This window comes from Balaenoptera acutorostrata, chromosome 20 (assembly GCF_949987535.1).
Source record: "Balaenoptera acutorostrata chromosome 20, mBalAcu1.1, whole genome shotgun sequence".
In the NCBI taxonomy this organism is placed as follows: domain Eukaryota; kingdom Metazoa; phylum Chordata; class Mammalia; order Artiodactyla; family Balaenopteridae; genus Balaenoptera; species Balaenoptera acutorostrata.
Genome location: NC_080083.1, coordinates 61,925,575 through 61,953,352, shown reverse-complemented (window position 1 = coordinate 61,953,352; position 27,778 = coordinate 61,925,575). Strand labels below are relative to the sequence as shown.

General features: G+C 42.8%; 1 long non-coding RNA gene across 1 annotated transcript in view; it reads left to right on the top strand.

Moving 5' to 3' along the window:
• Positions 1-26,147, top strand: part of LOC130705901 (uncharacterized) — a 33,642-nt gene extending 7,495 nt beyond the window's left edge. Inside the window, exons 2-3 of the long non-coding RNA XR_009006321.1 lie at positions 25,803-25,930; positions 26,011-26,147. This is a non-coding gene — a long non-coding RNA (uncharacterized LOC130705901). The remainder of the gene's footprint in view (positions 1-25,802; positions 25,931-26,010) is intronic.
• The last annotated feature ends 1,631 nt before the right edge of the window (positions 26,148-27,778 follow it).

Genomic DNA, 27,778 nt, shown 5'->3' with positions numbered 1-27,778 from the left:
CAACTGCAAATTATATGACCTAACTTAGGAGCAGGACTGCTAAAACACAGCTGCCGCCGTTCGCATGATGCCTCACACGTGGCCCTGTGTAGTGACCTGTTTGGGAGGTGGAGTGAAACTGAGGAAAGCATGGACTTGGAGTCACACGGACCTATGTTGGTTCATTGTCCTTTGCAACTGCCGGGCCAGGAGGCCCTGGGCAAGTTCCTTAAACGCATACGTTGGTTTCCTTACAAGACTGTTTGAGGATTGAATGAAATGGTAGAAACAAGATTGCCCACTGGCTGTATTAACCTCAATGTCAAAGAAGAAAAGAATGAGTACTTCCTTTAAAAAAGATGTTCTCTGCTTGGAAATGATCACCTATTGAACTCAGATTCATTTGCCCCCAGTATTTCTCCTTGCCTAAAATGTTTTCAACATTTCACACGTGTTAATTAGGCAAAGTAGCTACATCTAAGGAGGGCAGAAACTAGGAAAACCTTAGGGTTCTGTATTGACCACAAATGTCCGCTGGAAAGGAGAAACCATCGGTGATACACTTGAGTATTGCTAGAATTCGTTTCTTTATCTTCCCTGGGCTAGAGTTGAGGGTGGCACATTAAGAAAAGATGGAGACGGTGTGAGAGCAGGGGTGTGGTGAGAAAAGAGAGTAACCTGTAGGAAGCAGCAGCGGGATTTTCATAGTGAGAGTTGGGAATTCAAATTCTCATAAGGCCAAGCAACTACCACAATCTCCATTTCCGGTAAAGAAGTGTGCTGGCCCATTCCTGGATGAGAATTCTCTCACCCTCTGTGGGATGCCTGCCTCATACCTGAAGCCAGAAAAGGGTTAGATTTCAAGTCTGAAGGAGAAGACCTTCTTGAGAAGGAACTCTGGTGGTCCCAGTACTTAGAGCCTGGTAGCTGAGACAGAGCCTTTTGGAGCTCTTGGAGAGTAGACATTTTAGGGGGAATAAAGTGGAAAATTTACTTGGGGGAACATTGTTCCAGAGCACCCCTTCAACTTTCAGATCCTGGGTGTTTTTTTTGCAGAATCCTAAAGAGAAAAGCAAACAGTACTTCTAAGCACTCCAAACACCCTGGGTCTAAGTCCTCTCAGACTTTTCTCTTCACTGTAGTCATAGCTAGATGAAGAAAAAGGCCAGCAAAGTTATCATAGGTTAAATGAGCGTATCTGCCCTTTAAAATATTTGGAGTTGCCCAAGTTCCTGGACACAGGTGGGGACGCGATCAGACTGGCAGAAACTTCTTTGGGAAAGTCTAAAAGTACCTTAAATACACAACATGACAAGACTTACTGAGTTGCAGGTGGCAATGGGTCTTCTTTGTAGGGAGTCCAAGATAAGGTCATTGAATTTCAACCTGGCCTTTTCACTTCCACCCCTCAAATTTCTGACTTTGTCACACTGCGGGCTAGTAGCAATTTATGACCAGAAATCACCTGCCCTTTTGGTCAGCATGGGCAGAAGCAACCATGGACATCTCCTTGATTGCAGATAGGTTTTCCCATAGCAGAGTGGAAACGGATTGGCAAGACCAGGTCCAGCATCCTTGCGTGAAACCTGAAGTGAAATTTCTCTCTGACTTGTATGGAAATGGGCACTTGCATCTGGTAGACGACACTTTAATATTTATTTATTTATTTATTTATTTGGTTGCCCCGGGTCTTAGTTACCACACGCAAACTCTTAGTTGCGGCATGTGGGATCTAGTTCCCTGACCAGGGATCGAACCCGGGCCCCCTGCATTGGGAGCATGGAGTCTTACCCACTGGACCACCAGGGAAGTCCCTAGACGACACTTTAGGCTGAGCTGCTCAGGAGAGAGGAGATGGTATCTTCGCTCCCAACAGCATATGACAAGGGTCTGTGATGACTTTTAGTGGAATTGTAAGTGCTTAAAAAACCCAGAAGGGGGAGAGTAGGTTTCTGGGGCATGGTGCTTAATTCCCCCCCTTTTTTTTTGTTGCTTAAAGTAGCAAAATAAAGGGAACCAAATCCTTGCAGAAGAATTCTCTGTGGAAGATGAAGGCCAAGTGGAAAGGGAAATGTAGCTAGTTTATAATTCACTACTCTTGAGGGCAAAGCAAATTGCATTTCTCCAAGATCTGCTTAACCCTCCACAGAATTCAGCCAGAGAAACCCATCTGCAAATCCCCAGACGATGATTACAGCACATAATTCTCCCTTTTGCTCTCTTCCAAACCGGGAAGCGCAATATCCCACAACAGTGACCGAGAAATATTTAAAGTAGTTATGTTTAGTATGGAAAACATACAAAGAAGTTCTTTTCAAATTTAAAGTTCTAGGAAGGCATCAAACAGGAGAACATGATGAATTTCTTTTTTACTGTTTGTGCTACGAATTTTTAAGGCTGAAAGAGCCTTTAAAACCCACCCCAGCCCATGCATTCTCATTATACAGAGAAGAAATAAATATCCAATTCTGGGGGGAAGAGTGATCGATACAGCAAGAATTCTACCAGGTCTAGTGGAGACAGAATATTACAATACTCAGGTTAGAATCCAGCTCTTCCGATACCAGTGGGTTGATTCACTTCCTAAATGGTTTATGGGGAAGCTGATTTTGTTGTTGTCATAACTCCAGTTGTGCTCTCATTTCCTGGAACTCAGATACTGATTATGGGCAAAGCTTAGTAGGATGGTAAAGATGGGTCCTCAGCAACTCAAGGACCTACTGATTCAGTCTCCCCTCTCTGCTCTCAAGTCATGGGGTTGTTTACGTTGTCACATAGCAACCATGCACTGGGTCCGTGTTAAGGCCCATCTCTCCTGGTTCTGGGAAATCATCATCGACAGCAACAAAACCCTCACATACCTGCTTCTTTATGAGCAATGTTTTCTGTGTTGTGTTCTTTAGGACGCTAGTTCCTGAGGGTTCCTTGTTAGATGGTCCTCTCCGTAAATATTCTTTGGCCCGTGAAGTTTGAAAATTTTGATGTGAAGCAAATTGAATCTGCTGAAATTTTTATTTACTTCCAAGTGTCTCAGATCCTTCATAAGCTCGTATGCATTTAACCTCTCCTAGAAGGCAAATAAGAAACAGAGTATTTCCCCAACTTGTTGGAGTACAGACACCTTTTTTGCCAGGCGTCTTGAAGGACTCGTGTCCCAAGGAACATACTTTGGGAAAGGCTGTATTACTTCAGTCTGTACCTTAGGACCAAGTTCTCCCGGTAGCTGTCTATTCCTGCAAAAAACAGCTCAAAATGAGGTTTTCATATAAAATTTTGTTAAACAGCAAATAGTTCAAGGATTTACCTTGTGACAAATCAGGTACATATTTAAGCTTATGTATGAATGTGTCTTGATGTCATGCTCCTTTTAAAAACATCTATTTTTTTGTTTCCTTTAAATCTTGTAGTTATTTTATTTTTTAAACAAATTTAAGAATATATTTATTTTATTGAAGTCTAGTTGATTTACAATGTTGTGCTCATTTCTACTGTACAGCAAAGTGATTCATTTATACATATACACATTCCTTTTCATTTTCTTTTCCACTATGGTTTATCACAGGATACTGAATATAGTTCCCTGTGCTCTACAGTAGGACCTTGTTGTTTATCCATCCTCTATATAATAGTTTGCATCTGCTAACCCCAAACTCCCACTCCTTCCCTCCCCCATCCTCCCTCCCCCTTGGCACCCACAAGTCTGTTCTCTACGTCTGTGAGTCTGTTTCTGTTTTGTAAATAAGTTCATTTGCATCATATTTTAGATTCTACATATAAGTGATATCATATAGTATTTGTCTTTCTCTTTATGACTTACTTCACTTAGTATGATAACCTCTAGGTCCATCCATGTTGCTGTAAGTGGTATTATTTAATTCTTTTTTATGGCTGAGTAATATTCCATTGTATATATGTACCACACATTCTTTATCCATTCATTGGTCAATGGACATTTAGGTTGCTTCCATGTCTTGGCTATTGTAAATAGTGCTGCAATAAATATTGGGATGCATGTATCTTTTCCAATTATAGTTTTCTCCAGATATATGCCCAGGAGTGGGATTGCAGGATCATATGGCAACTCTATTTTTAGTTTAAAAACTAAACTGATGTGTTTCATCTAGACTAATTCATACTGCTATTTTCCTGTCGTTATTTGAAATATTGATGTTTTTCTCAAAAAATCCTAGTCATGTTTGGAAGCGTGTCTTTCTTTTTTTTTTATAATTCTTTTTTTTTTGGCTGCGCTGGGTCTTCATTGCTGCATGCAGGCTTTCTCTAGTTGCGGCGAGCAGGGGCTACTGTTCGTTGCAGTGCGTGGGCTTCTCATTGTGGTGATTTCTCATTGCGGTGGCTTCTCTTGTTGTGGAGCATGGGCTCTAGGTGCGCGGGCTTCAGTAGTTGTGGCACGTGGGCTTAGTTGCTCCGTGGCATGTGGGAACTTCCCGGACCAGGGATCGAACCCATGTCCCCTGCATTGGCAGGTGGATTCTTAACCCCTGCGCCACCAGGGAAGTCCCTGGAAGCATGTCTTTCATATCAGCTTTCTGTGTCTAGAATGGAAACCGCCAGATGGGATGTTTCAGTTTTCTGAAAGACATCACGTTTCAGCAGCAGCTGTAAGTGTGCGTGACACGTCCAACCTATTTCAGATTCCAAAAGTGCTGGTGAATATTGTTCTGGTGAAGGCTGCTGGTCCCTTAAGAATGAAGAATATTCAGGGGTCCTGTTCTCCTTTACTCTTTGATCCAGAGGGACGCAGAACAGAAGGAGTTTTCAGGGCATCCCAGCAACCAGAGCTACGTTGAGGCTGTTGCCCAAGGACTGGAGCCCTTCATACAGCGTCTTAGGACTCAAGAGTCTCAGGCTCAGCTCCTGAAGAGTCTGGTCTTCCGCGAAGCGTACCTGGCGGACGTGGGCCTGTCTCCCTCCTGTGGAGACCTGCCTTCTTCCTGCTCCGTTCCACCCTGGGAAGGCTGGAATGGGTGGTTTCATCTAGATTTTTTTGAGCTCCAGGAAGAAAGTTTGTTATTTTGGTGACTCTTGAACCTAGGTTCATTTTTTCTTGCCTCTTTTCACCCCCTTTTTGGCTTAGATTAAGATGTGAGGGCTTCCCTGGTGGCTCAGTGGCTAAGAATCCACCTGCCAATGCAGGGGACACGGGTTCGAGCCCTGGTCTGGGAAGATCTCACATGCCGTGGAGCAACTAAGCCCATGCGCCACAACTACTGAAGCCTGCGCACCTAGAGCCTGTGCTCCGCAACAAGAGAAGCCACTGCAATGAGAAGCCCACGCACCGCAACAAAGAGTAGCCCCCACTCGCCGCAACTAGAGAAAGCCCGCGCGCAGCAACGAAGACCCAGCGCAACCAAAACTAAATAAATAAAATAAATAAATTTATTAAAACAAAAGATGTGAGTCAGGGAGGTCGTACCACGTTGTGTCTTTTGGGCTCAGGGCAGAGGTATAAATGGAGTCCTGGGGGCTTATATGTAGAAAGTGGTCCACGCAGGGGCTTGGACCCAAAGCCTGTGTTGATAAGCAATGAGGTTTCTCTCCAGTGACTCCTTCACATGTAGCCTCGGTGAACCTTCGGGCATAATAAACAGATGGGGGATTTGAGATCCTGGGTCTCTCTCTCCCTCCTTCTCTCAATCTCTGTTCATCAGAGTCACAGAAGTAGTTTTAAGTGTGTTCAGACAACTAAAAACCAAGTGGCTTATACATCTGTTGATGCTGGCAGCTGGGAGCATTCTAGAAAGGCCCTGATTCGAGCCCCCTTTCCCGAGGGTAAACCTACATGACAGCGTAATGATTAATTGCTCTTCAGTGGAAAGAGGGGCTTCCAAATAAATAAACATTGAACTTCTGAAACTGTCCCATGGTTTAATGTGAATGTAGTTCGAGCTGCCGCCTCCCAAGAGGCCCCGTGTAAATTCCGGGGAGATGGGCCTTTCCTGTCCTGCTACCCTGACGGCCCGGACTCGGTGCCACGCTAAACGCAAGTAAGGCATCTGCCATGTTGGTGCCCACATTTGACCGGAAGATGGTACAATCCGAAAGCCTATTTCCTCACTCCAGCAGAAGCAAGGCGTTTCTGTTGTTCACATTGAGGTCAAGGATCCAAAGCAGGACTGGAAGAAGACCAGATATTGTAAAAGGCCATAATTCATATCCTGAAGATTCTTGCTCTCCTTGGATGTTTCTTTGGGAGGGCTTGGGGGGGAAAAAGCAGACAAAAGAAACCTCATATGTACGTTCTAGAAATTTTAAAGACAATTTCCCATGCTCTTTTAGAGAAAGGTACAGAAACAAAGCATTTGTATGTTGTAAAGAACAAGTTGGGGTACAGATGGGGAGAAGAAACTTTTCATTCCTCTTCTAGAAAGAGCTTCATGATTCCAGTTCCATGACCTTTCTTGCTGCCCTGAAGGAATAGAAACTTCCTGGCTTCTACAATCAGACCATTTGACAATTCTTATTCCCATGGAATTTAAGAATTGGAAAGGAGTTTTGAGAACATTTTGTCCAAGCTTTACCCAGCACAGCAATCGATCTCTTTAGTCGACGGTAGAAACTCCGTCTATTTGCAGACCTCACGAAGGTGGGTAGTACATTCACTCATGTTTCTGGTTCACCCTTGGACCCACTGGTGAGGTTGTTGTCTTAGTTGGGCTGTTGCCATGACTACTACTCCTAGGACTGCCTGTTGAGTACTTCTCTCATTCTCAGTCCACTTATTAAATGAATATTCAGTTATTTAATTGGTATTTACCCATGGCTTCATGTGCCAGGCACTGAATGAAACAGGTGGTATATACGGCTTACCTTACTGAACCCCACAGCTAGCACCTGAGACAGATGCCGTTAGCATCTCCCATTGCAGGGAAGGGAGCTGACACCCAGAAAGATTAAGTAACTTGTCCAAGGAAACAAAGCTAGTAAGTGGAGGTGGTCATGGCAGGGGACTTACTCACAACTGAGTCTGCCTGAACGACTTCATACCCTGAACTACCACGCTCTTGCGTCTCTCAAAGCGCACGTAGTGACCCCTCAGGGGTCCTGTCTTCTCGCTCTGCCATCTGAGCGTCTGCCTTTGAACGTGGACAGACACACGTGCCTCACAGGACGCCTGGGTCCATCTTGTGGTCTTCGGCTCCCCGTTCTTCCCCGTGATAACTCTTCAAATATTTGAGTGCTAAGAGCGCGTCCTGGCCTTTCTTAAGGCTAAACAGACCCAGCGTTCTAATTGTTCCCTAAGAGACATGGCTTGCGACCTCTATCCTGTTGACTCTCTCTTAAGGTCAACTTTTGTCAAAGTTCCTCTTTAAAAAAGGTGCCCACAATGGTGCGACCAGGCTAGAGAACAGTGGGTGTGATTGCTTTCCTTGATCAGCCTAGGGTTCTGTCCAGGGTAAGAGGATATGGGTTCTGGGTTACATTCCCACAACCAAACCAGCTATCATTTGACCCATTAAACCAGTTAATCCCTTTGGGGTTTGGTTTCCTGATGTGTAGGCCTCTTTTGTACCCGTTGTGACCGTTCTGAGGCGTGCTATTCCTCATTTGCTGGGCGTCTGCCGTCCGCATTAGACAGTGCTCTGTGAGGACAGAAGCCAGGGCTGCTCTGTTCACCACTGAACCCCTGGCGCTCGCTCAGGTCCCGGCACCGAGTAGCTGTTTAATTAAACAGTAAAATAATGAATCAACCACATGGGAATAATTATACCTTCTTTTCCTCCTTTACTGGATGGTTGAGCAAACAAATGAAAAAATGCATGTAAAATTTCTCTGTCCTCCTAAAAATGCTGCTGCTACCATTACCAAGAAACTCCATCATATATGCTTTTTAAAGAAGTCCTACTGCTGACTTGTGTGGAATGCAAGTCTCCCCGGCAGTTTATTCCTTAATGTATACAGTTGGTCATTCCTTCTTTATTTATTTTATTTATTAAGAGTCTACGATGTACTCAGATAATGTACTTTAGTTTAAAGTCCTATTTATAAGCTCAGCAAATTCTTCTCTCTTCAAGTTACACTACTTTCCTTGATCCTAATCTTGGCACTTTTTCTATTGTTCCATCTACTTATATCACTGACATGTGTGCAGTCTCAACATATTACTTGTATTACACATGCAATGAATTAATTGGGTTTCTCCTTGCCTTAGTTAGATGCATGAAAGCCATGTGTTTGTTTTTGTTTGTTTGCTGGAAAAAATCATGTGGGTGGAAAAGGCTATAGAGCCTGTTTCAAATACAGGAAAGTGTTGACGTGTTTTACTCTGTTTCTACCGATGAAGAAGAAGAAAGCGTGGCTTAAAGTGATTTAATTACGCCAGGGAAAATTTTTTATCATGATTGAAGGTAATCAGTCCCTAGAGGAGTTTTTCCATTTTAGGCTGAAAGGAGCCTAAAAAGTAAAGACTTTAAGAGGAATTGATACTGATGATGATGGTATTCTTTTCGATAGAAGTCTTTTAAAGCAGGTGAAATTCTTTTCAACTTAACTAATGTTTCCTACAAATGTGTTACATGGAACTTTATCAAATTAGATTCTCCACAAAAGACTTGTCTGTTATGTGCCCTTATGGGAGATTTATAATGTACTGTCAAGAAGCCAATATAACATTGTTTAACCCATTGTTTTCCAATCTTTTTTTGCTTTTAATTTTATTTTTTTTAATTGAAGTATAGTTGATTTACAAAGTTATGTTAGTTGCAGGTGTACAGCAAAGTGATTCAGTTATATATACATATTCTTTTTCAGATTCTTTTCCATTATAGGTTATTACAAGATATTGACTATAGTTCCCTCTGCTATACAGTAGGTCCTTGTTGATGATCTATTTTATATATTGTAGTGTGTGTAGGTTAAGCCCAAACTCCTAATTTACCCCTCCCCCCTCTTTCCCCTATGGTAACCATAAGTTTGTTTTCTAAGTCTGTGAGTCTGTTTCTGTTTTGTAAATAAGTTCATTTGTATCATTTTTTTAAAGATTCTACATGCAAGTGATAGCATATGGTATTTATCTTTCTCTTTCTGACTTAATTCACGCAGTATGACAATCTCTAGGTCCATCCATGTTGCTGCAAATGGCATTATTTCATTCTTTTTTATGGCTGAGTAATATTCCATTGTGTGTATGTACCACATCTTCTTCATCCACTCATCCGTTGATGGACACTTAGGTTGCTTCCATATCTTGGCTATTGTAAATAGTGCTGCTGTGAACATTGGGGTGTATGTATCTTTTCGAATTAGAGTTTTCACCTTTTCTGGATATATGCCTAGGAGTGGGATTGCTGGATCATATGGCAACTCTGTTTTTAGTTTTTTGAGGAACCTCCATACTGTTTTCTGTAGTGGCTGCACCAATTTACATCCCTACCAACAGTGTAGGAGGGTTCCCTTTTCTCCACACCCTCTCCAGCATTTGTTATTTATAGACTTTTCAATGATGGCTGTTCCACCTGGTTTGAGGTGGTACCTCGTAGTTTTGATTTGCATTTCTCTAATAATTAACGATGTTGAGCAGTTTTTCATGTGCCTATTGGTGATCTGTACGTCTTCTTTGGAGAAATGTCTATTTAGCTCTTCTGCCCATTTTTTGATTGGGTTGTTTGCTTTTTGATATTGAGCTGTATGAGCTGTTTGTATATTTTGGAAATTATTCCCTTGTCGGTGGCATCATTTGCAAATATTTTCTCCCATTATATAGGGTGTCTGTTCATTTTGTTTATGGTTTCTTTGCTGTGCATACATTGGTTTCCAATCTTGACTTCTTCATTCTTAGACATATGCTATTTGCAAAATTCTTCAGCAAAAATGAAAGAGGCTAAAAATATCTCTTTCCTTCCTGTAATCTGTGTCTGAGATGCAGATATTAAATGAGGCCTCAGGATTCTCTATTACAACAATAATCATAAAGGTCAATATAAGCCTTGCCCACACTCTGAAGATTTTTAGTGCCTTAGATACCTAAAGCACATTCATGGAGTTCTCGCCCAGCCATGGAGGCTCTATCCTTTAAGTTTGGCCAACATAGTCAAGGAAGCTACCTCTTTGGGGAAAGCCAGCTGAGCTGAGGGAAGTGTTCCTTCCACCCCAGAAACTCTGCTTTGGTCCCTCTGCAGAAGGTGGGTCTGTGACCACCCAAGCTCCAAGCCCCGGGGATCCCACACTCCCCAACACTCATGACATTTTTAACTCACACACCTGGCCCAGAGTCATGCCAAGGGAAACGTGGAGTTTCCGTTCCAGTCTGCATCACCTTTGCTATGGCGAACTCTATTGTTTTACTCTGCTTCTCCCTTGAGGGATCCCACCAGGCAGGATCTCGTAGTCCTGTGATCTGTCTTACAGGAAGAAGAGACAGCTGGAGCAGTGCACTTTGGGAGACTTAGTCTATTTAGGGGCGGATCTCTCAGTTTCCCTGGTCTTCACCCCTGCCTACCGTGTCCTAGTCCCGAGACCACAGACTCAGTCCCTGACCCCTCCAGGACCAGAGCCCAGTTCTGCCCATCTGCTGATACGAAAGGTTTTTTTCTTGAGCATTCACACAGTGCTGGACCCAGGTCTCCCTGCTCCTAAGCCATGGTCGGGGGCTCTATGCCAGGAACCCTACTGGGCTGAGTCTAATCTCGAACTTGACACTCCACTTAACAGAGAGGAGCTTCCAGGTGCCCCCCCCAAAATTGGGCAGCCTGGTCCCTGAGTCTTTCCTAATCAGCATCAGTTACTTGACCAGGATCTTGCCTGATCTTTTACCCTAGAAGACAGTGACATGCAGTTGGACCCACAGAGCACACTCAGGACTTTATGATCTGGTAAAGCATGGAGGTTATTACATGGACCCTAGGACCAGACTGCTTTACTTCTGGTCCCACCTCTGACGCTCAATAGTCAGTGGCCTCTGGTAAGTCACCCAGGCTTCCCAAGCTTGGATGTCCTCATGATGAATACAAAACAGCAAACTCATACAATAGGGTGGTCTATAGGATAGGGTAATTGTGAAGATTAAATTAAATATTACACTTTAGCACAGTACCTAACACAAAACAGGTTTATTTATTAGCTTTATTGTTTTTTTTTTCCGGATGGCTAAACTTTGCCAGAACACTAATTATTGAATAATCTGTATTTTCCTTACTGACCTGAAATGGCATCATGTCCTGTAAAAAATTCCCCTCTTTCCCTGGTCTGGTTCTGAACTTTCTGGTGCATTCTGCTGCTGTCTATTTATGGGCCATTTCAGTTGGTGACCCCTGATTTGGAGATTTATTGATCACTACTGTTCTATGTGTTTTTAAAAATTTTTTGCAATTAAAAGAATTAAGATATAATTCATGTAACACCACAGTCACCATTTTTAAGTGCACATTTCAGTGGGTTTTAGTAAATTCAAAATGTACCATTATCACTGTGTAATTCCAGAACATTTCCATCACCCCCGAAGGAAACCCTGTACCTGTTAGCTGTCACTTTAAAGTCTACCTTCGTCTCTTCCCCCACCTTTCCCCGGCAACCACTAGTCTACTTTCTGCCTCTAGGGGCTTGCCTATTCTGAACATGTCTTACAAATGGAATTATACAATTTGTAGCCTTTGTATTTGGATTCTTTCACTTAGCATAATGTGTTCAAGAATCATCCATGTTATAGCATGTATCAATACCTCATTCCTTTTTATGGCTAAAAAATATTCCATTTTATAGGTATGCCACATTTTGTTTATCCAGTTGATGGACATTTGCTTTTTTGCACTTTTTGGCTATTATAAATAATGCTGTTATGCACATTTGTGTTCGAGGTTTTGTTTGAACATACATTTTCAAATCTCTACTCCTGGGAGTGGAATTACTGGGTCCTACGGTAGCTCTATGTGTAACATTTTTGAGGAAATAACAAACTCCCACAACGCTAAATCATTTTGCTTTCTGACCAGGAATGTATGAGGGTTCCAGTATCTCCACCTCATCACCAACACTTGTTATTTTGTGTTTTTCTTTCCTCTTTTTTTTCCTTTTTAATTGCAGACGTCCTAGTGGGTATAAAGTGGTATCTCATTGTGGTTTTGATTTGCATTTCCCTAATACCTAATAACGTTGAGCATCTTTTTATGTGCGTATAGGCCATCTGTTTATCTTGTTTAGAGAAATGTCTATTCAAATCTTTTCCTATTTTTAAATTGAGTTATTTATCTTTTTAAGTTGAGTGCAAGATTTTTAAAATATATGTTTTGTGTACTGATCCTGGCCATGTTTGATTTGCAAAAATTTTCTCCTACTCTGGGGGTTATCTTTTTCCTTTCTTGATAGTGTCTTTTGACACACAAATATTTTTAATTTTGAAGTCCAATTTATCCATTTTTCCTTGTTTGCTTGTGTTTTGGTGTCATATCTAAGAAACTGTTGCCTAATTCAAGGTCACTAAGAAGTGCGTCTATGTTCCTTTTAAAGAGTTTTATAGTTTTCACTCTTACATTTACTTTTTGGATCCATTTTGAGTTAATTTTTGTATATGGTATGAGGTAGGGGTTCAGTTTCATTCTTTTGCATGTGAATATCATAGAATGTACTCTTGTCTTATACTTTCATGTTGGAAAAGGCCCAGTAAAGTCTTGGCAATTATACAATTTCCAAATCAGGAACCTGACTACTTAATTCCAGTTGCGATTATGTGTAGCTGGAGCCGTGATTTGAATGCCAACTGTTAGGGAGAGAATCACATTCTAACAAATCCCAAGAGACTCTTAAATGACCATATAGCTTTTCTATATAAAATTCTGAGGCTTCAGATTATGTCCCTTTGCGGGGGGCATTGACTAAGGTGGAGACATCTTTTAGGCAGAAGGAGATTTTGGCTGTAACAGCACTTGGTTAATAGAATTTTGCTTCCAGGCATCTTGCAACATTGAGTTCTGGGTCTGAAAATGGATAATGTGATGACAGGGTCAGTTCAGGGCCAGTTTCAGGGAGGTCCAATTTCCTCTAGAGAGTGTCTCTCTTTTTTTCCTGTATGCCATAGGCTCAAAAATATGAGACATACCAGACCCCCTGAAATGCTAAAAATTCCATGCTTTCCACAACGGTGATTCAAAGATTAAAATGAGAAGCATGGAGAGTTTTTATTCCTACTTGGCAATGGACACACTTTTTTTTTTTTAACCCCCTAATGAAAAGCCAGGTTTTGTAGCGCTTTCACGAGGTGCCTCCTTTTTGGAACCATCTCTCCGCTTTTAGATTTGTTTAATATTAAGTGTCCAAAGGTTGAATTAGGATCAATATTTGTGACACGCTCCCTTCATCTCTCTTGGCAAAAGAATTGCCATTGGAGAACATTTAAAATGTGAAGCCCCCTTGACCCTGAGGTTTGGGCCAACAAGTCCCACACAGACAGATCCTTTGAATTATGTTAAGGGGTTATTTGTTGCTGGGAGTCACTGTGTTTCGTAGGAAACAAGTGTGGATTGTCCTGGCCCGTGTCGACAGTCTGGAATGGAATGTTGTGTCACCCCTCCAGGTGACAGGAGTTGGGTTTCCATGTAATGAAGACTGCCCGTCTGTCACCAAATGCCAGTCCTAAGGATGTAACCTCCTCCGAGAAGGGACTGCTTGTTCCCTCGGTGTGGAGAAAGCCGAGGCTGTGTTTGTGTGGCCTCGTGTGCCAGTGTCCAGTGGCACTCGAGCAAACGTGTCCCTGTAGGACAGTGTCCAGGACACCTGCGGCCAGCCTCTTGTGAGCAGCCCGTGAGCACGCTGGCTTGAAACACTGGATGGAAAGGATGCAACAGAATGAGGGGCCAGAGATGTTTTTCAGATAAAGCAAAGGAAGCTCCTGTCACTCTAAGAACTTGTCTCTTTGGCGTGGAGACTTTTTTTCCACCCTATTTATCCCACTCACTTGTTTGTTCACTGCAAGGGGTTGAAAGACAACAAACATTGGAGTGGGATTTATTCTGATTACAGTTCTGGGCTCCTGGTAGAAAACTCAGAATTGCAGCTTCAGGAAACCACTGCTGTGGAATAAGTGTTCATTATCCTTTTTAATAAATTTTAAATTTTATATTGGACTATAGTTGATATACAGTGTCGTGTAAGTTTCAGGTGTACAGCAAAGTGATTCAGTTATACATATACACGTATCTATTCTTTTTCAAGTTATTCATTATCTTTATTCGAGGTACTGTAAGACAGCCTCTGGTCCTGGATGCCAACATGGAGGCCAGAGGTCGCCCCTGCCATTTGGGGCGTAAAGCAGCAGGAATAACAGTTCCGTTCTTCTCCAGTGGAGGAGAAACACAATAGCACTTTGGGCTAAAATTCACATTCACCCCCTAACCCTCTTCCAACAAGTGAGGCTACTGAAGAAAAAGCATGCTCTGAGCAGGGAGCACATTATTTAGAAATAGGATACTCACAGATAAAAATGTGAACAGAGACCCATACTATCGCCGAGAGGAAGCGAATCTGAATTTCCGTTTTACCAACCAGCATTTCGTTCCCCCTGGAGCACTCGTAGTACCAAAATCCCCTTTCCAGCCTGTCTGAAAAACAAAGCCCAAGATCTATTCTATGCAGATCAGATTAGATCGTTGACCCCAACTCTCATTTTTTTTTCAAACATTAGTCACAGGTAGTCAGGTTATCTTCATATAAGTTTATTTTATGCTTTGGAATTTTAGATCCTGTGCTACAATTCACTGCTCTCAAGCCACATGCAGCCAAGTTTAATGTTTATAATTTGTCCACCTGATTACAAACAGCTTGAAATGCTTTCCTCCCTTTTTCGGGCTCTATTTTCCTCCATTTAACTCTAACAGATTTATTAAATGAAATCAAAACGAATTAAAAGCACCTGACAACGAAAAAATATATCCGAGGCAGTTGGTGAGCAGTAACATCTTTGCGGTATGTCCGTGGTAATGATGTTTCCAGGGTAAAAGCTTGAAGTGTCTGAATTGCCATGCATTGTTCTTCCAGTGGGTAGTGAAGGTGGCTTCTGGAGATGCTTACTGAATGCTCACCGGGGGCCAAGTACATGCTCAACAACAGGCTTTCTGGCCCTCATCTCACTGAATCACTGTGACTGACTTAGAAGGCAGGGACTCTTATTCGTCATCTGTGACTCACGAGAAAACTGAGGCTGGGCCGCCACAGGAACTTGACCCAATTGCCCAGGGAGGAAATGAGCGGGCCAGGGAGTCTGAAGTCAGGGCCTGACCTCTTAAGCACCAATTCCTTGGGTATTCAACTTACTCTCTAGTTTATAAAGTGCTCTCTTCTTTTATTCTGCCCTTGACAAAGGATGATGTTTGGCCTTGTGTAAGCAAATACTGGTGACCAGAAACCCCATTAAGTATCTACCAATCAAACAATTACAGAAAAGGAATTGTTCCAATAAGCCACGAACCGTCTGCCAGCTGAGCTTCTTCTGGGCAGGACTCAGGTGATGACCCAGCCCCGCGTCTGCTCCCCTGTAGCACCCTGGAAGAGCGCAGAGGTCCCTGCCAACGTTCAGCAGCTGCCTGTGCCCGGACGGCAGGAAACCAAGCCGGATGGAAGCTGGAGAAGGTGAAGGCCACCTCGGCTTGTGAACACTGTCCTATGAAACTTAAAAGTCGTCTGAAGGACGGAGCGGGCAGGCTAGGCTGGGTTAAGCTTCGTCTCCGTGTTTGGAAGTGTGTCCAGGTGTCTAGAGGGGACACTGGTGCCCATCTCATGGTTCTCATGCATCCCGGGCCATGAACGTCAGTGCGTGAGGAGGACACCTCCACAGCCCTGCCTGGGGATGGAGATCTACCAGCATCTCCTGTGTAGTGCGTGTGGCCAGCGGGTGACGGTCCTTGCCCAGCCCACATTCTTTTTGGGATTCTTTTATCAGCCAAGCCAGGGCAAAATACACAGGCATATAGACTTCGCTTTTTCTCTTTTCTTTCTTTTCCTTTCCTTCCTTTCTTCCCCTGCCTCCCTCCCCACTCCCTTCCCTCCCTCCCTTCCCCTTCCTTCCTTCCTTCCTTCCCTCCCTCCTTCCTTCCTTTCCCCTTCCTTCTTTCCTTTCTTCCTTCCTTCCCTCCTTTCTACCCTCCTTCCTCCCTCCTTTCCTTCCTTCTTTCCTTCCTTCCTTCTTCCCTCCCCTTTATTTTTTCAAAACACATAGTCGAAGGATCCCAGACTTTGGAGCCAGCCAGCCCTCTATTCGTCTCAAGCTCACACACTCATGAGCTAACTTTCCTTCTTTGAGCTTTAGTTTCCTTATTTGCAAAATGTGGAATGACTCACCCGCCTCACTAAGGCTTCAAAGAACAGAACAGGACCGTCCCCGGTGCATCAGTCGTGTTTCTTCCTTATGCTTTTCCTAAAACGGACTTTCTCAATGACAAATCTAACGTACACAGCAAACCCCCTTCTTTCAAATGAGGACCATTTAGTTCCACGTTCTCTCCACGTCCATGGAGTGAGAGACTCTGGTGTTTGCAGGAATCGGATAGTCAACCGAGAGGGACAGGGAGAAACAGAGTAGCTCAGACCGTCCTCCCGGTGTGTGAAGTGCAGCGGGAGCCCAGAGGACGGGGCCGAACCCCACCCAAGGAATCAGGGACGCCTCCTTCAGCGTGAATCGCGGAGAATGAGCTGGAGTAGGGGGGAGAATGAGGAGAGGATGAGAAGAAGGGAGAAGGGGCGGCCAGGTGAGGGGGGGCGGCCGGAGGTGTGAAGCAGCAGGTCCTGTGCTGGAGAGAGTCATTGCTGTAACACGCCTACGTCACCGTGAAAATGCTACCCCACAGCAAAATACGGCCAAAAGATGGTCATACAGTCCAGACGAGTGTGTAGGCGGCTCCCAAAGGGGAAGATCTTCAGCCGGAAGGGAGCGTGTAGGGGATGAAGACAGACGTCATCAGAAAGCAATAAGCAGAGGATATTGGGTTGGGGAGACACAGATTTGCAGGTAACGTGAGGAGGACCCCATTCCAGTAGCCATGATGGTGCCCAGGAAGTCAGGTTTCATCCTCTCAAGTTGTCTAGTCGTTCATGGAATGTTCCAACGTGGGGATCAGCAATTCTTGGAGCTAAAGTGTCAGCTGTGGAGGCCTGGCTGGAACTCGGCACAAGCAAACAGATCCAAAGTGGACCCATAAATACCCTAAACTGCCCCCAAGAGTCCAAACAGACAGCAGAACCAGCCCTACCACTGAACCCCATCTCTCAAGGAGAGGAGGAAGGATGCTGTCATTGGCCAGGTGAGAAATGTAGGGTTTGTGGAGAGGAGCTTCTCCTGTCCCCTCCCCTCATTAAAGCCGAGAATGAAAGAGGGTCCTCAAGAGAGAATCTTTAGTAAAGATGAGCGATGGGGGGCAGCTGCACTCCCACCCCTTTTGTGTCAAATATGCAGTTTCTGTGGGTCATGTGCTGGGGCACCAAGGCAGGAAGCTGGGCTGACGCCATCTTGGCTCCCAAAAGCTTGCCTCCAGGATGAGGGCTTCCCGGCAGCTCAAGGCTGCAGGCTGCACTGCTCATGGCAGACTTGGGATTGGAAGTTATGCCTCTCATGTTAGGGGACTGAACAATGGGGTCGGCCCTCTGAACGCAGGTCCACAGCCAGCTTTTCAAAACTGCCTCTCGGACAGCAACGAGAGCCAACAATGTTGGCAAGAGATGCTTCGTCCACAGTTGACGGAATGAGGTCTACACAGCAGCTGCTTAAGTAGAGACACTCATCCCCACCCATCTCACTCAGAATCCTAGTTCAGTCCTGTGTTCGGACTTTTTAACGCTTGTGGAAGGAAAGGATAAATAGCAGAATTCATATTCAAAGATGGAAATATGTTTGACAAGGATGACAGAATGACCGGAAATGGAACTGTTGTGTCAGACCCAGGGTACAGACTGGGACACTCCCCGTTGACTGAGTCAGGACAGATTTGTCCTGGTGTGCCTGGGACTTTTCCACTTTCAAAACTTAAAGTCCTAAGTCCTGGGAACATCCGGCTTGGGGCAGTCCTGGCTGGTGGATCACCCACCCTGTCAGCTTTCCTGGAGTGACCCCCGCCAGAGGTAGGTCTCCCACTCCCCGTGTGACATTTTCTAGGACTCGAAACGCGCCAGAGACGTCAGCTTATGCAACAATAGCACATGGGCCCCTGGACTCTGCACTGCAAAGTGGGTAATTCAGACGTGAGAGGAAGTCCTTCCTTTTGGCGATTTATCTCTAAAGTCTAAAAATGTGTCAACAGCCGCAGGAAATCAGCAAATAATACCAAACATCTACCTAAAATGTCCAGGCTGGAAGAAATGTGCAAAATACTAAATTCTAAGCTCAACACAGAGATCCCAGAGACCAGGTACAAAGAAAATGGACTCATGTGCCATTGCCGGGCAGGATCTTGAACTAGTCCTCATACGACAAGTAAGGAATTTCGTTTGTTATCCGTGATTGATATTTTTGAGACTCAGATGAGACATCGAAGAAAATACTAAATGTTTTATGGAAACATTTATAGGAAAGTCAACAGCTTCTGCCATTTTTTTTCCCTATCCTTTCTCCCTCATTTCAAAACAAATATGTTAATATCACTCCAAGAGTCAGAGCAGCTGCTTGAGTCATGTGAGGGGGGCGGGCATCGAATAATATTAGGAAAAAATGGATCAGGAATGGCCATACAATGAGGGGCAGAGGGAGTGAGAGAACAGATAAGGAAGCCTAGCCATCTGGGGTGTTTTATAATTTACAAACATTGCTTATCTTTTTCTCACACAGAGTTAGAAGAAGAAAGGGTAGAAAAGTGGGTGAAGAAAAGGTAAAAGCAGAGAGAAAGAGAATAAAATGTCTAGTGCTTTATCTATATAGAACTTAAATATATGGGAGTTGAAACACTCAGAATGCAAAGACGCAAGCAAAAATGCTTTTCCCATTTGCCACGGTGTTATAAATAATAGTAAGTGGCTAATTTTGTGTTATTTCCATAAGTGTTGTCAACAAAAGGCTTTCATTTGTAATTAGAAACACAACAGAGGATTGTGTATTCCTCTTTTGTTTTGTGGCTCACAGACCACTGGACAAATTTATCTCTGTGATAAATCTTGAAGGTAAACCCAAAATTTTTAACCATACTCTTTGCCATCGTCTTTCCTCTCATAAAATAGACTTGACAAAAAAAAATTGACGATACACATCTTGTTAACTTTTCTGCATTCTTGGGCTTGGGGCACATTGTATGATGAAACCCTGGACTGTTCATTTTTGTTCTAAATTTAAAATTTTATTTATTTATTGTTTCCATTACGGTTTATTACAGGATATTGAATATAGTTCCCTGTGGTACACAGTAGGACCTTGTTGTTTATCTATTCTATATATAATAGTTTGCACCTGCTGACCCCAAACTCCCACTCCATCCCTTGCCCACCCACCTCCCCCTTGGAAACCACAAGCTGTTCTCTACGTCTGTGAGTCTGCTTCTGCTTCGTAGGTAGGTTCATTTGTGACCTGGGCTGTTCATTCTATTTCATATTTCCTCCTCCATCAGATTTTACTTAAACCAGCCACGCCAAGAAAAGCATAATAAATGAAAGTTACAAAGGGCAGCTATTCCATGGACCTAGTCCCATTGCTGGGCAGATCATGCGTGCTGGGGAAGCCACGTTCAGCATCTTTACCACTCTTCGCCAAAACCATAAACATCAGGTCACACCCTCAGATTCCCCAAGCTTTTCGTCAGTCATCTTGACTTATCTCAGGGTTTCTCACAGTGACGATTGGAGTAAAAAGGACATCCAACTAGTATTACTAAATTTAAGAATAAATGATAGATTAAAAGTTTATTTTTTTCTAAAATTTAAAAAAAAGGAAGGCGAATGGGTAACTTCCACAATTGCCTTTTCACAGCAAGACATTAAAATACTGAGTGCTTGGGCTTCCCTGGTGGCGCAGTGGTTGAGAGTCTGCCTGCTAATGCAGGGCACACGGGTTCGAGCCCTGGTCTGGGAAGATCCCACATGCCACGGAGCAACTGGGCCCGTGAGCCACAACTACTGAGCCTGCGCGTCTGGAGCCTGTGCTCCACAACAGGAGAGGCCACGATAGTGAGAGGCCCGCGCACCGCGATGAAGAGTGGTCCCTGCTTGCCACAACTAGAGAAAGCCCTCGCACAGAAACGAAGACCCAACACAGCCATAAATAAATAAATAAACAAATACTTAAGGAAAAAAAAGTAAAAAGTCTATAAAAAAAAATACTGAGTGCTTTTTTAAAAAGCAAAACAAATTTTCCCTCCTTTGAGCATAACACTTAAGCACATGCAATGTGGGTTTATTTTTTAGAAGACAACAAATGTCCATGCACCAGAGCTGCTTTCTCCCTCACGTGGGAATTCTTTCCCCTGAGTGTTTCTCCAGTGCAGTATGGGTCATTATGGATTCTGGCTGCAAAAGGGTACAGAGCGGGCTTCCCTGGTGGCGCAGTGGTTGAGAATCCGCCTGCCAATGCAGGGGACACGGGTTCGAGCCCTGGTCTGGGAAGATCCCACATGCCACGGAGCAATTAGGCCCGTGAGCCACAACTACTGAGCCTGCGCGTCTGGAGCCTGTGCTCCGCAACAAGAGAGGCCGCGATAGTGAGAGGCCCGCGCACCGCGATGAAGAGTGGCCCCCACTCGCCGCAACTGGAGAAAGCCCTAGCGCAGAAACGAAGACCCAACACAGCCAAAAATAAAAGTAATAAATAAATAATAAATTAAAAAAAAAAAAAAAGGGTACAGAGCATCCCAGTAAGAATATGTTTAAAACATGTGCCAACCACCCTAATAGTTCCCTGTTCCTTGTTCCCAAGTCTCTCAGATGTACCAGAAGGCGGGAGCCTGGACCTTCACCTGACAGGTTATCTGATTCCCGTGTGAGAGCCTAACGTTGTAAGTCTGCAGTGTGGAGCTCCAAAGCGAAGACGCCAGCTATGTGCTTCGAGATGTCTTGCAAGTAAAAATGCTCCTTGGCCTTTAAAAAAAAAAAAAGAAGGGGGAAATGCAACAAAAAAGCGGAAACGTGAATCATCCCATTCTAAGCCACTCGTGTTTGGGTGAATTTGGATCAGGGTCATGGAGCCTGTGGGCCCATCCTGCTGTGTTTCAGGGCTTTGCAAACAAGTCGTCACAGAGCTAGGACTCCGTGCACAGTGAATTATTTGAAGCCTTTACAATTGGAGACTCACTCCAGGAAACTGGCCACGTTTGCGACAGACTGGCCTGGCCATCCAAACAGCACAGGACTACAGCAGTCACCAGCACTGTGAGACATTGCATTTTAATACAGGGTCACTACCCCTGGGCTGTCCTGGATTCTCTCCTAGGGCTCACATCACGCAAACTTCTGCGAGTGACGAACTTCATTCTGCAGCGTTGTTTCATTTAAATCAAGGGCCTTTTCCTTGGACGTACAGAGCGGCCAGGAGAGCACTTGCTACAGGCTGACAGGAGAGGGAGCGCTTGTAACTCTGTAATGACAAGAACCATGGTTTTCCCTTTATATAATAGGGCTTTGTCTATTTTTAAAAAACAGCTCTTTCTACAGCAGCGCGTAGCACTAGATGTTCTCGTTGTGAGGTTTGGGCACGGAAAGCTTTCTGAGGCCCAAGCACATGTTGTTTCCAGAATCCCCACCTACGCTCTGTTTTTCCATATTATTTACCCAGAACAATCCAGTATTCTTACCACCATGCAACCTGGAAGCCTGTGCAATCCCTTAAATGTAGAAAAAATAAACACACGCCAACTAGAAAGAAGAGGATGGAAATAAGGTAAAGAGCTGGTAAATCCAAAAGTAGGGAAGGAAGCGACGTCAGAAAAAGCTGGAAACAGGGCGGAGGAAATGTTTACGCCTGGTGAAGATAATTGGCTGAAAAGTAAAAAACAAACAAACTAAAAGCAAACAATGCCTGCAAACCCTAACTATTCATGTATTTCGTTTCCATTATGCAAAACATTCGGCTTGATGGGCTTTAATTTTCCATCCAAACAACTTATTTACATCTTACAGATGCAAGCACAAAGGGGAAAGAAGACGATGGGAAATCCATGTCACAGCTTGTGTGTCTTTACTATTAGATAGAACCACATGAAATTGCCAATATTTGACCATTTTTGACCTACAGAAATGGCAACTTCATACAGTTCAAACTCATATTCCTGCCAACAAGACAAGGTTGGGTATAGAATGTGTACACACGTCACAAACTGATTTTAACCAGTTTGGTTATTACAATGATTAACTTCTTCCTAGGAAATATCATAATGAAGGTGGTGACTTGGCCTGTAAGTCAAATCTGGCCTGTTTTGTATGCCAGTTAAGAGTGGTTTTTATATTTTTAAAAGGTTGTAGAAAAAAAAAAAAAAAGAATATGCGACTGAGATCATGTGTAGCCTGCAAAGCCTAGAATATTTATGATCTGACCCTTTACAGAAAAAGGTTGTGAACAATAAACTCCCCAGAAGGACCAGAACCCACACTGCTTTATCTCATTTTGTCTTATAATATCTATTTTATTTTTCTTTTATCATGGTAACCACAACCTAGTAACTATTGCGGACTAACCAACCATGTGTCAGGCACTGTCCTAAAAATGTATATGTTAGTCTCTTTAATCCTAACACAGTTCTGCAAATAGGTACTATTATTATCCTCATTTTACACAACTGGGAAGATTTGAAGCAGGGATTTGAACCCAAGGACCTGACACTGCCAGTGGAAAATGTAATACGATTTCCTTCTCCTGGTGTGATTTCAGACATGATGACATGTAGTTTCAGACAAACGACAAGCTAGTGGTTTGTAAAGTAGGGGCACAGGAAGGGAGAGAAATTAATTTTCTAAGCAAATGAAGTCTTCTTATTCATTTGAATTTCGGTTGCCGTGCCAGCGTATCTTGCTTAATTGTTTAATTCAGCAATTGACCAAATTATTTATTAGTGATTATTTTGTCCCAGGAGTTTGGGAGCTTTAGGTGGTTCTGATAAGGACTGCATAAAAGAAAAAGCAAAAAATGAAAACTCAAGAGCCCGGCAAAGCAGTTACTGTAGGCAAGCCCTTCCCCCCCAGAGTACTGTTGGTTGTCTGCTCGTTAGGTACTCTGGTAATTAATGGTCCATTTAATGCATTTAGGTAGCATTGACCTACATTCAATCTACTTCTGTGCATGATTTCTGAAAAGGATGAAAGAAAGAGCACATGACCCATCCAAAGAACTACTGGATGAAATCAGGTTGGATCAAACACTGAGAGTCAGGAGGCTTCTCATGTGTCCTTTGCTGGATCAATAGTCAGCCTGGGACGTGGGCAGTGTGACTTTAAGGTGGAAGGCAGTGGTGGAGCTGTGTCTGGAACATGATCAAAATGTTAGGTTTTCTCCTAAATATTTTTATAATTCGTGGGGTTTTTGTGGATAGGTTTGTAATCAATTTAGGGCTTTTATTTCTGAAAAATGTGAGGTATAGATCTATATTTCCTTTCCCCAAAATTTTTGAAATGGAACTCTTTCCATTTTTCCAGTACCATTTATTAATCATTCTCTCCTCCACAAACAAAATACTCCTGTTTGTGCAGAAATATGTGTAAGAGAATGTTCGTAACAGTTATTTTTGTCATAATAAAAAGTAGAACTTAATTTAAATGTCTATCACTACGTAGATGTGTTTACATCGTATTTATGCTGCTTTTGCTTCCGGAGGGTCTTGAAAATGTAGTTTGATACTTTCATCAGTTTGGGAAAATTCTCTGCTTGTCTTTCTTCTGATACAGCTTCTGCCCCATTCAGTCTGTCCTTGCCTTCTGGGAATTCCAATTGCATGTATGTTAAACCTTTTGACTACATCACACATATTTCTTGTGCTCTGTCCCAGCTTTCCTTTCTTTTTTTCTTTTTGTGCTTTAGTTTGGATATTTTCTGATGACTCGTCTGTGAGTTTACTAATCCTGTTTTCTGCTGTGTCTCATCTGTTGTTAAGCCTGCTGAATAATAATCAGTATCAAGGTTGCAAAGAACAAAGAACTTTATTTAGGGTCTTAGGAATTGCAATTCGAGAGACACAGACTCAGGTAAAACTGAAAGAGGATTTCAGGGAAGAGAAAGTGGCTTATAAAGGTAAAAGTCACAAGGTATTTAAAACTGTCTGGTGAGAATTGTGATCGACTCTGACACAAGAAAGGAAACATTTATCCTTAAGGGACAGGCGACCATGAGTGTTTAGGGTAAGGGTCCAATAAGTATCTTGAGTTTCTGGAACATTATGCAGATGTTCTGGATCCTACGTTAAGACAATAAATGGTCATAATTCAGATTCCATCTGGGCTGAGACATGCATGAGTCTCACTACCTCCAGAGCCTCCGGGCTCCGTTCAGAGAGCTCTTTTTGCGATACAGACTCTGTGTTGTTTTTTTTTTTTAATCTTTTATTTATTTATTTATTTTTTATATTTTACTTTTGACTGTGTTGGGTCTTCGTTTCTGTGCGAGGGCTCTCTCCAGTTGTGATGAGCGGGGTCCACTCTTCATCGCGGTGCGCAGGCCTCTCACTATCGTGGCCTCTCTTGTTGCGGAGCACAGGCTCCAGACGCGCAGGCTCAGTAATTGTGGCTCACGGGCCCAGCTGCTCCGCGGCATATGGGATCTTCCCAGACCAGGGCTCGAACCCGTGTCCCCTGCATTAGCAGGCAGATTCTCAACTACTGCACCACCAGGGAAGCCCCCAGACTCTGTTTTGATTTTCCTTTCACAAGCCTATGCAATGAGTTACTAATTTCAGATATTATATTTTTATTTGTCAAATATTCATTTGATCAAAAAATTCTAGTTCTCTATATAAATTGCAATTTGTTTATCTGTTCTTTTTTTTAATTTTTATTGGAGTATAGTTGATTTACAATGTTGTGTTAGTTTCTGCTGTACAGCACAGTGAATCAGTTATACATATACATACATCTCCTCTTTTTTAGATTCTTTTCCCAATAGGTCATTACAGAGTACTGAGTAGAATTCTCTGTGCTATACAGTAGGTCCTTATTAGTTATCTATTTTATATATAGTAGTGTGTATATGTCAATCCCAATCTCCCAATTTACCCCTCCCCCTTTCCCCCCCGGTAACCATAAGATTGTTTTCCTTTTTTTCTTTTAATATTTATTTATTTATTTAGTTGCAGCATGCGGGATCTAGTTCCCTGACCAGGGATACAACCCAGGACGCCTGCATTGGCAGTGCGGAGTCTTAACCACTGGACCACCAGGGAAATCCCCATAAGTTTGTTTTCTACATTTGTGACTCTATTTCTGTTTTGTAAATAAGTTCATTTGTACAATTTTTTTTTTTGGTTTCCTCATATAAGTGATATCATATGATATTTGTCTTTCTCTGACTTACTTCACTCAGTATGACAATCTCTAGGTCCATCCATGTTGCTGCAAATGGCATTATTGCATTCTTTTTTATGGCTGAGTAATATTCCATTATATATACACCACACCTTCTTTATCCATTCCTCTTGTTTGTCTATTCTTTCTTTTCTTTTTCAGTTCAGGGTGGACATTAAGGTCCTCATATGCTAACTTCAGTATCTGAAACTCCTGAGGTTCTAGTTCTCTTGTTGGCTGTCTCACTTAGCTGATAGTCAACTGACTCCCTTTTTATCATTGACTGAATGATAAGTTATAGGGGCTCTGGTTTTCCTTCCAGATGGGTTAAGTTTTCTTTTGGCAGCAGACAGAGACCCAGCAGTCCCCCCTTGACCATGAGCTGTGTAAGGGCTTGTCTACTTAAGTTTTGCCTTTCTGTTTTTCAACAGAAAACCCCTCCAACTTGGCAGACTTTGCAAGTATAAGGCAGCTTCTGAAATCTCTGTGAGCAATTTCACCCCCCCTGCTCCTTTCCACTACATTTCTTGGAGTTCCAGTCTACACAGAAGCTGTTCAGGTATACACCAACTATTAATATTCCAGGGAAATTTGTGTGTAGAACTCGGGGCTCACATTTTGTGGTTCCCTCCTTTCTAGGATTAATTTCCAGCCACTACGAAAGCCATGAACTCTGGGCTCTGTCTCCTGAATCCAGTATGACTGCTACCTTCCACTTAGGCTGTATTCTCAGAATTGGTAAGTATTGGAAATGTCCCTTAGGAGAAAAGCTGGATACATATGGAGCTTGCCTAGCATGGGTCCCTTTTTTTAAGGATTATATTCTATCCAGTTTTTGTATGCTTCGGTTGTTCTCCACTGCTTTTGAATAATTTCCCTCAAGTTTGGTAAAGGTTATCATCAGGAGGGTTACTCTGACATAAAACTATTTTGTATGGTGGATCTGGCACACTCTTGAATGGATTTAAGTGTACGTTGCCCTCAGAAGAGTAAGACAGGACTTTAAAACTTGATGTGATATGGAGGAGGGGTTGGGGGAGAGATGGAGTGGGAGGCTGGTGTTAGCAGATGTAAGCTATTATACACGGAATGGATAAACAACAAGGTCCTACTGTAGAGCACAGAGAACTATATTCAGTATCCTATGATATACCGTAATGGAAAAAAATATTAAAAAAAGAATGTATAAATATATGTATAACTGAATCACTTTGCTGTACAGCAGAAATTAACACAACATTGTAAATCAACTATACTTCAATAAAAAAAAAGCTGCAAGAGAAAATTTGACATGATAAATTATTTAGTGACTCAAATAAATAAGAGAAATTACAGTATATTGTGTTGGAATAAGCTTCAGATTCCAGGGTTGATGCCATTTTGAATATGTATGAGAGCTGGAAAATACATGGTGTGTGGACTTTTCGTTCCTTTTGGCAGGGAACAGCACTACGGGGCAGCAAACTGTCCCTGGTGTGGAGACTAAATGTATTTGTAGGACGTAATGTTGACACTTAAAAGCGCCTTCAAATCTGCAAGCATTACACTTTTGCGATGCTCATCCTGTAGGAATGCATTTCCAGCCCGTGCTTGTCAAGAAGCTTGGGTCGGATTCTCAGAAGATTTGAGACGTTTGATGCCACCCAGGCGGCGGGAAGTAGGAAGCAAATATTTCTCTGTTAGCGCAGGGACAATGCATAGTAAGCTTCTAGAAGCCTTCCAGAGTGGAAGTCCACGGATATTTAAAAGATCAAACCAGAAGACGGCACCCTTTGCAAACTTAGCCTGGCAAATAAAAGGAAAAAATACAGAAAGGTGTTCCATCAATTCCAAAATGTAATGCAAGCTGGGAAAAGAACAGCATTTTATTAATGAGATTAAATGACATCTTAATGATGGTTTGAGGGATTTTTCTTGTTAAATTGTTTTCGGTTTTGAAAAAAATTGGCAACAGAATCTCATGTGCTTTCTGGGAATGTTGCAGACATTTCACCGCGCTCTAAAGAAAGTTTCAGAGGAAAGTTTTTTGTTGATGTAAATAACAGGATGGAGTCAGAGGCACCTTTTTTTCATGCTCTCTTTACTAGGGAAGAATAGCTCCTAGCTAAAGAGGCAGGAAGTGAAATAAAGCTGTCAGCCCTGAGACTTCTTGTACTAATGTTACATGTAGGGGTAACTGACTTTCTCGCATCAATACCTAGCATTAAGGTTAATTACTTCTTACCATCAGGAACCAAGACTGGCCAGGATAAGAACTCAGTTAAAATCCTGCCATGTTTAGAAGCTGTCACACAGAGAAATTTCTTTTGCTCTGACTCAGATGGGATTCATATTTTGCACCCATATCTTGAAAATACAGTAAGTCCCAAACACAGGAACACAGAATTTCACATTTACTTGGGTTGCT